This window comes from Bubalus bubalis, chromosome 3 (genome assembly GCF_019923935.1).
Source record: "Bubalus bubalis isolate 160015118507 breed Murrah chromosome 3, NDDB_SH_1, whole genome shotgun sequence".
In the NCBI taxonomy this organism is placed as follows: domain Eukaryota; kingdom Metazoa; phylum Chordata; class Mammalia; order Artiodactyla; family Bovidae; genus Bubalus; species Bubalus bubalis.
In genome coordinates, this window is record NC_059159.1 from 167,621,277 (window position 1) to 167,635,803 (window position 14,527).

Below are 14,527 nucleotides of genomic sequence, written 5' to 3' on the forward strand. Positions count from 1 at the left end.
AACTGAGAGAGTTCTATTTACATCATGTCCTCAAAGCTGTGCCATGTACAGTCTGAGTGACAAGGCATGGCGGTCCTATGCTGAGGGACAGAGCTTGGTCCAGAGGGCAGCTTCATCCAAGCCTAGTGAAGTCAGGGCAAGCTCCAGCCTTGGTGGAATACATGGGCCCTGGGCACCGAGGCCTGGGAGAAAGAAGGTTGTCTCTTGCTTTCGCTCTCAGCTTGCAGTGACTTGCAGCTGATCTGGAAATGGGCTTGCCAATTAGAAAGACAAATAAACGCAGTCTTCATTCATTACTCTCTGGGCCCTCGGGCTTCAGATCTGGGCTCCACCTTTTCTGTCTGGCTGTCAGCAAATGCTTATGAGCATCAGATCAAAGGCTCTAGGGGAAGAAGACAAGGCGGATTCCAGCTAACCAATCCTTCAGAGGGATTAAAGAAGGATAGTTACTAAGATAAACAAAACAAAGCTGCGGAGAAGGCATCTCAGCAGCTGGGGAGACAGACAGTCTTGTATATGGACATGTCAGAAGATGAGGATGGCAGTGAAGATGACCTTAGGAAGTACAGGCCAGAGGGATAGTTTTGGAGAAGGGTGACTTCCAACTTGGGAGAGAAGAACTTTTCAGGGGACAAGGTCAGGGAAAGTCAAAACTGCAAAGACATTAGGGAGCAGTTAGTCTGACCCAGGGTTCACCGATCTATGGTCCATGGGTCAATCCAGCCTCTGCCTGTTTTTGTAAAGAAAGTTTTATTAGAACACGATCACTCTCATTTATTTATATATTGTACATGGCTTAAAATGGGAGAATTAAGTAGCTGCAATGAGGACTCCTTAAGCTCACAAAGCCTAGAATATTCACTATCTGACCCTTTTGGAAACCTCTGCTGTATAGCCCTAAGTTATGGATGGGGAAACTGAGTCTTAGAGAAAGGTTACATAGGAATGTGGTAGCATGATGGATTAAAGGAGAAAAATAAATAGATCATAAATACACTTGGATTCTTAACCTCCAAGGAGAAAAGATAGAGTGGGGTATCTTTTCTCCATGAAATATGTTTTTAATATGTTTTTCAATAGTTTTCAAAAGTCTAATCTGGTAAAATCCTCCCATTTTAAATGAGAGGAAACTGTGTCCCAAAGAAGGATAATGACTTTCCGAGGTGATGAGTCAGTGAATCCTTTCAGCACATGACCGCAGTCCTGTTAACCAATTCATCACTTAAACTACTGTTGTTATCTCATATATTAGGACACACATGCCCCAACCCTCATAGCACCTTGCCATGATTTAACTGCGAAAAAATGTGTACCGTGGTGCTGGGAGCAACTATTCCCTGGATTAAACAAACATTCCTAGCCATCTGGTTAAGAATCTAACTAACAACAGAACAAGCTATTGATCTTTGTTGATCTGTTTTGTCACATAGTTTTTTTTCAATCTATTGGTTCAAAACACAGGGTTAAAAGCCCACAGACCAAGCTGAAAACTGCATTCCAATATCAGTATAGAATCCATGCTGAATTTAAGGGTTTATTTTGCAAAAGAAAGACACTTGGGTATCATCTGGTCCAAACCCGTCGCTTAACAGTGAGGAACCTGAGACCTAAATGGAAAAAGGGATTTACCAGTAAGTCCCATACACATTTATTTACGGAGATCCTTTTTGTAAGGATTGTGTCATGCCTAAGTTATGATCTGGAGGAGAGTTACAACAGGGAAGACCATTAGCCATTCCATTAATTATTCCTCTGTAGACACTACAATTGCAAAAGCTAATTGCTTCTGATCCAACCTCGCTCTGTGGCTAAAGTCATCTTTCCAAAAAGCAAACTATATTCTTCTGCTTAAGACTCTTTTTAGGAGAATGTTCACTGATCTGAGGATGAAGACCAAATTCCTTAAGCATGGCGCATAGGTAATGAGGGACCTAGACCACTGTGTGCCCCTCGGGTCTCATCTGCCATCCTCCTCCTTCCTTCCAGTTCCCCTACTTTCAGCTACAGTGGCCTCTGTGCTTCTCACCTACACCCTGTCCTTTCCCTGTGTCTTGGCGCATGCTCTTCTCTCCATATAGGACGCTTTCCCCAACCCCGCCTCTGCCCCTGCCTTCTCTGGGCTCAAACCCCCACTACCCTTCAGATCTTAGTTCAGGGGCCAGTTTCTCAGAAACACCTAGCCTGAATTCCATGCCTGTGCCTCTAATCTCTACGAGAGTTTCATACTAAACTTCCTTACAAGCATCCCGTTCTATGTATCACCTGCAGTGTCTTCAGACAAGAAGCTCCATGAGGGCAGGGTCCTGTAGGTCCTTCTGACAACCATATCCGCTCTACATATCCCCTGGAGCACATTAGGCTTTCAGTAATATTTTCAACAATGTATTTGAATACATGTATATTTATATGCTCTGATCACTGTACTATCTCATGGAAGCCCTGATGAATCTAAGAGCCAAGATTTGTGAATTTTGTGATTGACAGTTAATTGATGGCTTGCAATCAAGTGGCAACTTCTTCTCAAAGTAAAATTAGCTCCCTCAATTGAAAGGTTAACAGATGAATAGCTGATCAATTTGCCAGTTGTTCTGACCTCCTCCGGGTTCTCACATAGACCCTTGCCATTGAGGGGATGGGAGAGTTCAGTTAAAACAGGCTGCCTTTAACAGGCCAAGGATAAAGAGCATTTTTGAAGAGACTTATCCTCTGTTCACATTTCCCATCCCTCTGAACAATGCTTCCAAAATAGGATCATGGCTGGTTTCAAGCCCAATTCAGTTCCAATGACACTACAGCCCATTCATTTGAGAACCTGCCAGCTGAACTCTCTTTTTTCTCCTCCCAAATTCCTGCTGGGTATTATTTTGTTGCCACCAGGAAAAAAATAAAAAAAGACTCGGTTGAAGTGACAACTCCTTGTTGGGAGGGCAGCCAGGGCTTTTCGGCGGGAGGTGATGGCACCGCTTGCCCTCATCCAGAAAACAAAACAAAGGCCTCAGACTGAGGGCTTCTGGGAGAGCCAAAGCCGCCTGAATGTTTGTTCAATATTCGGCAACAGTGCGGGGCACTGCCTCCGAGTCCGACAGGCTTGCTTTGGCAATAGGCTTGCACTTGAAGCATTTAAAGACTCCACAGGGACCAGAGGGGCTCAAATTAGAAACGTTAAGGGTGGGGGCGAGAGGGGGAGACTTTTATATCATAAAGAATGGCCTTTATTACAGCAATGGCCTCCCAGGAATTGCTGAAATGGGATCATTTCTTAGGCGGAGTTACTGTCTCCTGTTGGAGGAAAGCAACTGCTGTGAAGCTTGACTCAAGGACCCACAGAAATCTCCTTCACAAAGGGGGAGTAGCCGGCTGAATCGGCATCAGCAGTGCAGGAAGGGCCACACTTCTGTGCTCTGCAACCTGAGCTGCCCAGCCTGACGGTGAAAACCCAACACCATCAGTGTGCCCTTTACAAATGACAGCATCAGCCTGAGAGGCTACTTGTAGGGATCAGATAAGGAGCCTGGCAGAGGTCTAGCACTCAGTCAATACTACTTGTTATCAGTGCTGTTGCTGCAATTGTTTTAATTATCACTGTGCTGTTGTTGTAACAAGACGTTAAAATGGAAATTTCTACACCCAGACAGAATGGAAGCAAAATCCCCAAGCCGGGGCCCCTATAGGCAGCATTTACAAAGGAGATGAATCCTCACTGGTTTCATAACTCTAGAAACCTCAGCCAGAACAAGGAACTAAAACGAGGTCAGAGAGTAGACAGAAAGGATTTAGGGGAGATTTGCTTTGGAGACAGCTATTACCTAATGTTAAAGTCCCCAGCACCCCAGGTGGGTCATGTGGAGCATGCTACCTCCTAATCCTAAATTTTGGGCTAAGGGGCCTCAAAAGAGTGCCTCTTAGAGAAACCACGACATGTCTCAGCAACTCCAGCCTTATGCAAGTCTCAGGACTAGGGTCTTACCCCACCTGAAAAGCTCCAGTGGCCTGTGGCAGAACAGAAGGGGCTGCAGAAGGGTGAGCCCCAAGTCACAGAGGTTGACAGTGGGAAAAATGCCAGACTATTTCCCCTGGACCACATGTGGGTCACATAAGAGAATGAGCTGCCCTGGATCTGTTTTGAGTTTTACTCAGGAGGAATGGATCCCATGGATGGAGGAGCCTGGTAGGCTGCAGTCCATGGGGTCGCTAGGAGTCAGACACGACTGAGCAACTTCCCTTTCACTTTTCACTTTCATGCATTGGAGAGCGAAATGGCAACCCACTCCAGTGTTCTTGCCTGGAGAATCCCAGGGACGGGGGAGCCTGGTGGGCTGCTGTCTGTGCGGTCACACAGAGTCAGACACGACTGAAGTGACTTAGCAGCAGGAGGAATGCTAATGGAAATGGGTCCCCACAGTGAGCGTCTCCAGAAGGTGGGAAACAGAGGGTGGAGGGGGATGAGCAGCAGCCATCCAAAGAGATGCTGCATCATCCTGGGTTTTAGGAGAAGCCCTTGGCCACAGGGACCGATGAAAAGCGCCCCAAGGGAAAGGGTTGGTTTTAAAAATCAGCATCAGCATCCAAGAACACAGAGCCAGATACAAGGGGAGCGGGACAAGTATGTTGCTTGGCCATTCAATTGTGTCCAACTCTCTGCAATCCCATGGACTGTCGCCTGCCAGTCTCCCCTGCCCATGAGATTTCTCAGGCAAGAATACTGGAAAGGGTTGCCATTTCCTACTCCAGGGGATCTTCCCAAGGCAGGGATTGAACTGCGTCTCCTGCATTGGCAGGTGGATTCTTGACCACTTGGGCCAGCTGGAAAGCCCACCAGGGCAAGTATGACCTTCCTAATCCTAACATTCCCCCCTACTCTGTCTATGAAGGAAGGGGAAGAGGAGGAACAATCGAGAGAAAGAGCACCAAGGCTAACCTTGCCCTACCTCCTAATGCTCTCACTAAGAAGGGAGAGGAGATTTGACTTGTTGGATTTAGAGATTTGATTAAAAACTTAGACTAGACATCCTAATTCCTGATGTGAAACTGTGATATCAACTTAAAATATCTATAGCACAGTCTGTTCCATAAAAATGATAGATTAGGTGTGGCTTGCTAAGATTTTCAGCTGGAGGCAGAGGAAGATTATCTAGTGAATATGATAAAAGGAATATGGGAACCAACTCACATACTTTTGAACATGCATATATTCATGAACTCTATTTGATCATTCTCAATTTGTACCATCAACTGAACTATCATATCATCATCATTATTATAGTACTTGAAAGTGAAAATCACTCAGTTGTGTCTGACTGTTTGTGACCCCATGGACTCTAGCCCACCAAGCTCCTCCATCCATGGAATTCTCCAGGCAAGAATACTTAAGTGGGTAGCCATTCCCTTATCCAGGGAATCTTCCCAACCCAAGGATTGAACCCAGGTCTCCCACATTGCAAACAAATTCTTTACCATCTGAGCCATCAGGGAAGTCCAATCATAATGCTTATCACATTTTAAATGTTAATGTTAAATTAATAGCTGTCTCTCTGACTAAACTGTGAGCTCCATACGAGCAAAAAATAGAACCAGTTTCAGTGACTATTTGCATCGCCAGTACGGACTTCAAAGTCTGATGTCCTGTAGATGGTTTGCAGGTAAATATCTTAATCAATAGTTGAAAATGTAATCTGATCCTTTTCTTCCTTTAACCCCCTCTATTCCTATAAAGCTTATCAGACTTTAAATCCACTATCTCAATCTTATCACCATAGCCCTAAAGGCAGATAGTTTTAACCTTACCTTATTAATGTACAAAGGACAACTTACAGAGGTAATTTGCCTAAGACCACATAGCTTATAACTAGTCTAGGTTTTTGTACCTGGTTCTTCTGTTCCATTCACCGTATTTTTACAAATACTTGGGCATTCCCAGTTCCTGCCACCCCCAGACAATAACCCTAGGCTCCTATCCCTTTCCATGGGCTAAGGGATCTCATTGGTATAAGAGGCATTTTAAAGGTCAGCTGGTCAGAAATTCCATCTAATTGTTTCATTTACCACCAAGTAATTCTAACTGCTTTTTGAACACAGAACTCATTACCTTTTTAGGCCTCCAGTTTCATTATGGGAGAGCTCTGTTGAACCGAGACCAGCTTCCCATCTAAAAACTGCAATTCTCATTCTAAGCATAAAACCCAGACTCAGGGCTATGCACTCGTGCCTTTTGGACACCCTGTTCACAGTGCTCAAGGCTGCCCCTTACTTGGGGGTCATGATAAAATTAGCCACCTAACTACAGGTAAAGGAACTCCCACACTCCGGAACTGTGGAGGTCTTCTTGAGTGATTTCTGATGAAGTTGTGTATGTCTGAATGTGGTATGTGTGTGTTTTGTGTGCATATTTGAGGAATGGAAAAAGAAGCAACAGTGGAGACTCTAAAAAGAGGATAGGTCTACAAAACTGCCAAATCCTAAGACAACTGATGTTCTAATTTGCAGCTTCTTCCCTAAATGCACAATATGCTCAACTGCAGAAGGGCAGCTATAGCACAGTGACTTGCTTGGGTTTAAATTCCAGCTCTTCCATTTCCAGCTGGATCACCTTGGACAAGTCACTTATCCTCCCCGAGGCTTCACTTTCTCATCTGTAAAAAGTCATCAACGTTGGTACAGAAATCTTGGATTATTTAGAAGATAAATGAGAAACAGAACCCAAAGAAGAAATTAAATTCTAGGGTGTCAGGAACATCCTCAGAGGCCATTTATTCCTGTGCTTGGCCTTCAGCTCAGCATTATTCATTCCTGTGCGTGTCTGAATCTGTGAAGCTTTCCTTGCAACCTGCTGGCACTTTAAGCACACTGTCAGAAATCTCCTTAAACTGTGTGCTTCCTACCTGGTGGAACATAGTAGACAAAAGTAGGATTGAAAGCTTAAGTCCCAAGCTATTAAGTCAGATTCTGAATTCTGGGCAAGTCACCTCATCTCTCTAACCTTCGTTTTTCTCATTTGTATAATGAGGATACTAATTCCTCATGGAACTCTTCTGAGCATCAGAGGAGAGATACAGCATCTATGATCTCATATAGTTCTTGCAGTCATCCTACCAAGTAGAAATTATTGCCCCCTTTTATGGAGAAGGGAACTGGGGCTCAGGGTGCCAGTGCTTAACCTCCAAGAGGATACATGTTTCAAAGGACAGCAGGTAAATCTCTGCGAAAAGTCATATTCTCTGTAGGGCAGGGAGAGGGACCCCTGGACAATGCCCAGTGGCCCAGTAGTGGCCGATATCTTTTGTCTGCAAATTACATTTTGATATTTTTAAGAAGTACAAAAATAGCCATATGGTTCTCCTGTATTATTTACCCTAAAGTAAGTAAAAGGCAGAGTGAAGAATCCCAGTGCAGCTCAGTGGGTCCAAAAATGGTTCTTCCCACAGACTAAGGCATGCTCAGCCCCCGCCTCTGCCCGACCTCTATCGCCCCTGCTGTTCAGGGAGCAGTCAGCCTTGAAGCGGAATCATGGACTCCAGCCTCTTGAGACAAGGTGGGCTGTGGCCAGTCAGGGACGAGAAGGTAAACAAAAGTCCATGTGCAATCTTCTGCTGCCCTCTAGTGCCTGCTTAAGATGACTGCTCTTGGGGAAAAAATCTTTTCGTTCTCTCATGCCAAAGTGAGATCACTGTGGGCAGAGCAACTTGCTAGGTTCTGAGGGCAACAAGGAGGATGGTGAAGGCGCAGCCTACTGTAAGACTGCAAGGGTTCTAAACAAGCATTTGCTCAGAAGGCCTATCAATGCCAGGTCTGGAGCTAGGCATGGGGAGGAGGGGTGGCGTTATGGACCGTGATTTGTTTTAAAATCCCCGTGGCACTTAGGTGTAGAGATTTGAGTGTGTCAGAGAGGAAGGAAAAACCAGAAGAGAAGGAAAGGGGAGAGACGGAGATGAGGCAGAGAGAGAAGAGATAAAGGATGGAGCAGATCTCCAAGGAAATAGGAAGGCGTGAACTCCCAGGTACCAATGGAAAGGATGTGGTCTGAATGCCAGTCAGATCTGGGGCTGAATTTCAGTTTGATCAAAACTATGCATTCGATCAAAATTATGCCTTTGGATGGCATCACCGACTCGATGGACATGAGTTTGAGCAAGCTCCGGGACTTGGTGGTGGACAGGGAGGCCTGTTTGAGCAAGCTCCGGGACTTGGTGGTGGACAGGGAGGCCTGGCATTGCTACAGTCCATGGGGTCACAAAGAGTCGGGCAGGAATGAGTGATTAAACTGAACTGATGCATTTGACCAGAGCTTCTGTGTACAGCTGTGTGAGTTGTGTACTGCATGACAGCTTCATGGCAAGGTGGTGAGAGGGGGCTGAACCCTGCCTCAGCTCCAATGGCCACCCCTGTGTCCACGGCACTGACCCAAGCAGAGGGCACAGGGCATGTGTGCTAAGCCAGTTCAGTCGTGTCCAACTCTGTGTGACCCTGTGGACTGCAGCCTGCCAGGCTCCTCCGTCTATGGGATTCTCCAGGCAAGAACACTAGAGTGGATTGTCATGCCCTTGTTCAGGGTATCTTCCTGACCCAGGGACTGAACCTGGGTCTCTTAGATCTCCTGCATCAGCAGGCAGGTTCTTTACCACTAGTACCACCTGGGAAGCAGAGGAGCACCAATTCCTAGTTCATGTAAAAGGGGATTACGGGCAAGCCAAGGCCCTGGGTGTGACCATGGACCAGCTACTTCCAGTCTCAGAACTTCTGCTGCTTACTTTACGCATAAAATAAGGCTATTATCACCAACATTAAAAGTTACTGTTAAGAATTTAATACAACATCTGCCTGTGCCTTTCCAGAGATTTCAGTTCTTACTATAACGACCTGGTTTTATTTTTAAGATGTGGTGGGATAAGTGCTTGAAAAAAGGGAGAGGGTAGAATGGAAATTCGCATTTCCTGAGCTTCTATTCTTTGCCAAACACAAGAAACTATAAATCTCATTGAATCATCACAACAGTGCTTTAGATGAGGAATATTACCATTTTTATAACCATATTTTACAACCGAGGAAACAAGAGGTTCTGAGAGGTGACAGACTGCAGCCAAAGGCCTTTAGGCATTCAGTCTGCGACTTCGAAGCCTCTTTCTGATGAAACACAGAAGCAAAGGTAACAGGAAGGCTGCTTTCTTCTCCCTGGGCTCGCATTCCTTCTCTTTCTTAAAACCTCTGCTCAAAACTGATCCCCCTTGACGGAGGATCCCAACATAAGTTCCTTCCCAATTCCTTCCTCCTCCTCCTAGTAGCTTCTTAGAGATCACAGAGGGAATGCCCAGAAGGAATCATTCCTAGACAGGGTTTAGGGAATGAGAGGCCTTTGAGGTGCTAATGGCCTGCCTGAAATGAACACTCCCAGATCCCGCTGCTTAGGCACGACCTTCAGGCCGCAATGCGTTCAATCCCTGGGTCTGGAAGATCCCCTGGGGGAGGAAATGGCAACCCACTGCAGTATCCTTGCCTGGAGAATCCCATGGACAGAGGAGCCTGGTGGTCAGACACGACTGGGACTAACACACACACTCTGAAGCAGTACAGCAGGCTACCTGGGGGTGCTGAGATTGCCAGGTTAAAGCGTCAGGGAGGCCGTGAACCTGGGCTGGCTTGGGTGGAGGCTTTGGTGCCATCAGAAAACAAACTGCCACCCTCTGACCACTTTTCTAGGGGGCTCCAGTTACCTGTCACACACCCAAGTCTTCCTGTCCGCCGAAAGCTTCGCAATACTCAGTTTAAAAGGTCACCTGTAAACAAGTCGATAGGCAAGGCTTTTGGAGAGCATGTTCAAGGTGAGTTACCGCTCCCGCTAACTTCCCTCTTCCCTGGAGCAGTGCTTCTAGGGACAGGAAAAGGAACTAATGAGCCTCCCCAGCAAGAAATAAAAGTAAATACAAAACAGAAACAAAAATAAAGGACTGAGACCCATTTGGGATTCTGTCTTACTGCTGAGGAAATCAGTAAAATTAATATTATTGCTGTGATTTTACATGCACATATTCTAGGCCAGGTGTACTGCTACTTGCCTTGCACACACTGCCAGGGTTCTGTATAAATCATGGTTTCATTATCGTATTTTCAGGTTGAGGAAATGGAAGCTCAGAGAGGTGAGATCGGGGAGAATTAGGCTTCCAGTTTGACCTATCTCACTTCTAAATGTGTTCCTACGCTCTTACACTGTCTCCACTCTGCTATTTTGCTGGAGATTCAGGTTGTGAATTCTAGAGATCAACTGTGTACAATTTCTGTTGCCTCTGTCCATTACCTCACAGTGATAAGCAATGTGGCCCTTAAAGAATAATTTACAGATGTCAAATAGGGAATTGGTTAAAAACACTATGGTACATCCACACAGTGGAGTCTGTTCTTAAGCAGGAATTGGGGGCAATCTTTATATGTGATATGGAGTAATCATAATACATTTTACTAAATCAAAAACACAGAATATTTATAGTGCTTTACTTTGTATAAGAAAGAAGAGATACATACATACAAGTGGATATAATCACATTATATCTATGTTATCTCTATCTGTATGTAAAGAGATAGATATACTATGTGTTATAATATGAATATGGAGTAGGAAATGGCAAACCGCTCCAGTATTCTTGGCTAGAAAATCCCACAGACAGAGAAGCCTGGCAGGCTACAGTCGATGGGGTTGCAGAGAGTCAGATATGACTGAGCACAACAACATATTATGTATAATCTGTATTATACATATTATGTCTAGATTAGATAGGATTTTTCACTAAGAAACACTGGACAATTAACCAAACCTAATAAAAATGGTTGGACTTTCCTGGTGGCATAGTGGATAAGAATCCGCTTGTCAAAGCAGGGGACACAGATTCAATCCTGAGTCCGGGCAGATTCCACTTGCCCCGAAGCAATGAAGTGCGTGCACCACAACTACGGAGCCTGCGCTGCAGCTGCTGAACCCTGCATGCCTAAAGCCTGTGCTCCACAGCAAGACAAGCCACAGCAAGGAGCCTTCACGCTGCCACGGACGGTAGTCCCCACTTGTCACAACCAGAGAAAGCACCGGTGCAGCACCGAAGACCCAGGACAACCCGGGGGAAAAACGTTAAATTAAAAAAACATTACCTACTGGGGGAGTGAGGAAATAGGATCAAGGGAACAAGGACTGAAGCCAAAGTTTTCTTAGTGAATTTTGCTTTATAAGTTTTAGCTTTGGAACCACATCAAATTTTTACAGAATTTTTTTTTTAAATCAAAAAAGCAAAACAATCTCTACAAATTATATGCAAAATTTAAATGTACATATCCAGCTATATATCAAAGTGTTGGCATAACTACAGAGAAAATAGTTATAAGGGTTTAAAGCACAGTATTTTGATTTTACTTGCTTAGTGAGAAACAGTCCAAAGGAAAAAAAAAATGTTCTGCAAATAAATCCTAAACTAGATGTGCTGGGCTTACTGCTATGTGTAATATTGGTGTTGCTATTTTGAGACTACTGTGTGTATTCTGTGAGCTATAGCAAACAAGCCATTACGTTACCACCACTAGGAACTATGATTATCACACGTAAGAAATAGCCAATTAGGGAATAAAGTCAAAGGAGTTGAGAAAAATTCTGCACCTTGACATTTCTATTGGAAATCATATATATACACTAATGATTTTTCTCTTTCAAAAAAAAAAAATTAAACATTTCATATCTCTGCTGAAAAGGCTTGCTGAAAGTAATGGTAACCTAACAACAATAAATACCCTTAATACCCAGATTCTTGTTTTTAAATATCATTTTCCACTAAAAGGAACACAAGATTCTTGGAAACATTCCTTATTCTAAGTCTGGGATAGGCATGGTACAAGCTGAGCCTAGGACATCTTGCTGTGCCAAAAAGAATACTGCTGCCAAACACCAATGTGGTCATTTCAAAGTGATAGGGAGACCAGGTTAGAGGGGCTCACACAGGCCGAATGTTGAACAAAGTGAACAATGACTGATTAAAATAGATCAGATAAATGCATTTCCTGTAATTCATAGCATTCCTCAAACCAAAGCCATAGCCAAAACCCAAGCTGCAAAAACAAACAAAAATTCTCTGTTCACCACTGGGGATGCCTCAGAGATCAGCTCATTACTCTGAAAATTGGTAAAAGAATCAAGTAGTAGTCAAGATATTACCACATGAACTGGATTTCAAGGTAACCACAACTTACTTTATGCAAGTATTGCAGTTAATACAAGCGGAAGAATGACAGAATTAGAAAGTTACCATTTTGCAATCCTAATAAAATAATACATCTAGGCAGCTTTCACTGAATGCTAAAAACCATTAGGAGAAAGGCTGATGGGAAATGTTCTAATGAATGGCTCAGATTCACAGCACCTCAAGCCGCTCAACCTTACCTTCACTAAAAGTAAAAACCAGACATTAATATGATATGATACCATAGGAAGTACATGACACAATCTGTAAACTCCAGCTGGTGATTAGGCACGTGGATAGAATTCAATGGTCTATAAATTCATATATGGAAAAAATGTACATCCTGGAACTTCCATGGCAGTCTAATGGTTAAGACTCTGCACATCCACTACAGGGGACGTGGTTTTGATCCTTGGTCTGGGAACTAAGATCCCACATGCCCAGTAGAGAGGCCAAAAAAATCTTTATTTTCAGTATCCTCTAAATCCAATTTAGAACCTTAAATTATGAATGCAGGCAACTACAGTATAGTAGCACTTCCTACGGCTCTGATGCAATCAAACTCACATATTTTTTTCATCACAGTAGAGTTGTTACAAATCTCTCTAAACATTTACATTAAACACTATTTAGAAATCATGATAGTTGCTAGACTCTCAACTAGATCTTGTCCTACATAAAGGAGCACATGCTTTGCTACATTGCACATTTGGTAAAATGAAACACAATGGTCTACAAAAGAAAGAAATCATAAAGATATAATTATACTTCATTTTATGCATTTGAAACCATTTCTCTGAGAAGGCAGTCTAGGGTTTTCATTATTCTACAAAAGTCCAAGGGACAAAATAATTAGTGACGAATCTTTAGGAGAGAATAGCAAGTTTAAAAACTCCATGGGTAAGTCATCAGGTAAATCTGAGAAGTGGAAAATTATTTTTAAAAAATTAGAAAATATAAAAAGAAAAAACATGAGTCAATGTCTTCAAGAAATAATAGCATAGGTAGAATTATAGATAACTGCTGCTGCTGCTAAGTCGCTTCAGTCGTGTCCGACTCTGTGTGACCCCATAGATGGCAGCCCATCAGGCTCCCCTGTCCCTGGGATTCTCCAGGCAAGAACACTGGAGTGGGTTGCCATTTCCTTCTCCAATGCATTACAGATTAAGAGAGACCTAGTACAGTATGGGTAGAAGGCAATGGCACCCCACTCCAGTACTCTTGCCTGGAAAATCCCATGGACAGAGGAGCCTGGTGGGCTGCAGTCCACGGGGTTGCTAAGAGTTGGACATGACTGAGCGACTTCACTTTCACTTTTCACTTTCATGCATTGGAGAAGGAAATGGCAACCCACTCCAGTGTTCTTGCCTGGAGAATCCCAGGGATGGGGGAGCCTGGTGGGCTGCCATTTATGGGGTCGCACAGAGTCGGACACGACTGAAGCAACTTGGCAGCAGCAGCAATACAGTATGGAGACATTTTGATCCTTATTTAAACATATCTACTATACAAAGATATTTTGAAGTAATTAGGGGAATTTGAACATGAACTGCTAGATGTGATGATGATGTTGAGATGATGTTAAAGCATAATGATCTGTTAGAGATGCATACTGTATTTACAGGAGGGATGATAGGATATCTCGGGTTTACTTTAAAAGACTCCAGAAGCAAAAAAGCAAACTGAAGGTGAAAAATGGCTGAGGCAACACTGGCAAAATATTGACAACAATATTTGCAGGGTGACAGGCACAAAATGATTCACTATCCCATTTTCTCTCCTTGTATGTGTTCTTTTCTCAATAAAACACTGAGAAAAAGTGGGTCGCCAAAAGTATTACACAACATCAGTAAAGGCAATTATTGCTGGGGAGTAGCACCTATATTATGTACTCACCTGACGCTTTATTCTAAATGTACTTTCCTCACCTATATTATGTTTTTTCAAAAATACTATAATAACTTATAATGGAAAATAACCTGAAAAAATACACATACTAAATCACCTTGCTGTATAGCAGAAGCTAATGCAATATTGTAAATCAACTAATTTAATTTTTAAAAATAATAATATTTTCCTACTCTTAGAAAGGGTTTTTCTAGGTGGCATTCATGGTAAAGAATCTACCTGTCAGTGCAAGAGATGTGGGTTTGAGCTCTGGGTTGGCAGATCCCCTGGAGTAGGAAATGGCAACCCGCTCTAGCATTCTTGCCTGGAAAATTCCATGGACAGAAGCACATGGCAGGTTATAGTCCATGGAATCACAAAGAGCTGGACACAACTGAGCACATATTTTTTAGAAAAAGGCTTCCCTGATGGCTCAG

General features: G+C 43.5%; 1 protein-coding gene across 14 annotated transcripts in view; it reads right to left on the reverse strand.

The window, feature by feature from the left end:
- The window catches only part of ASTN2 (astrotactin 2), a 1,030,196-nt gene that overhangs the window by 201,469 nt on the left and 814,200 nt on the right, over positions 1 to 14,527 (reverse strand). The window contains exon 2 of one of the 14 annotated variants that reach the window (XM_045165180.1): positions 9,705 to 9,767. The exons of the other annotated variants lie outside the window; for them this stretch is intronic. The gene's annotated coding sequence lies outside the window, so the exon portion shown is untranslated. The remainder of the gene's footprint in view (positions 1 to 9,704; positions 9,768 to 14,527) is intronic. 14 annotated transcript variants of the gene reach the window in all.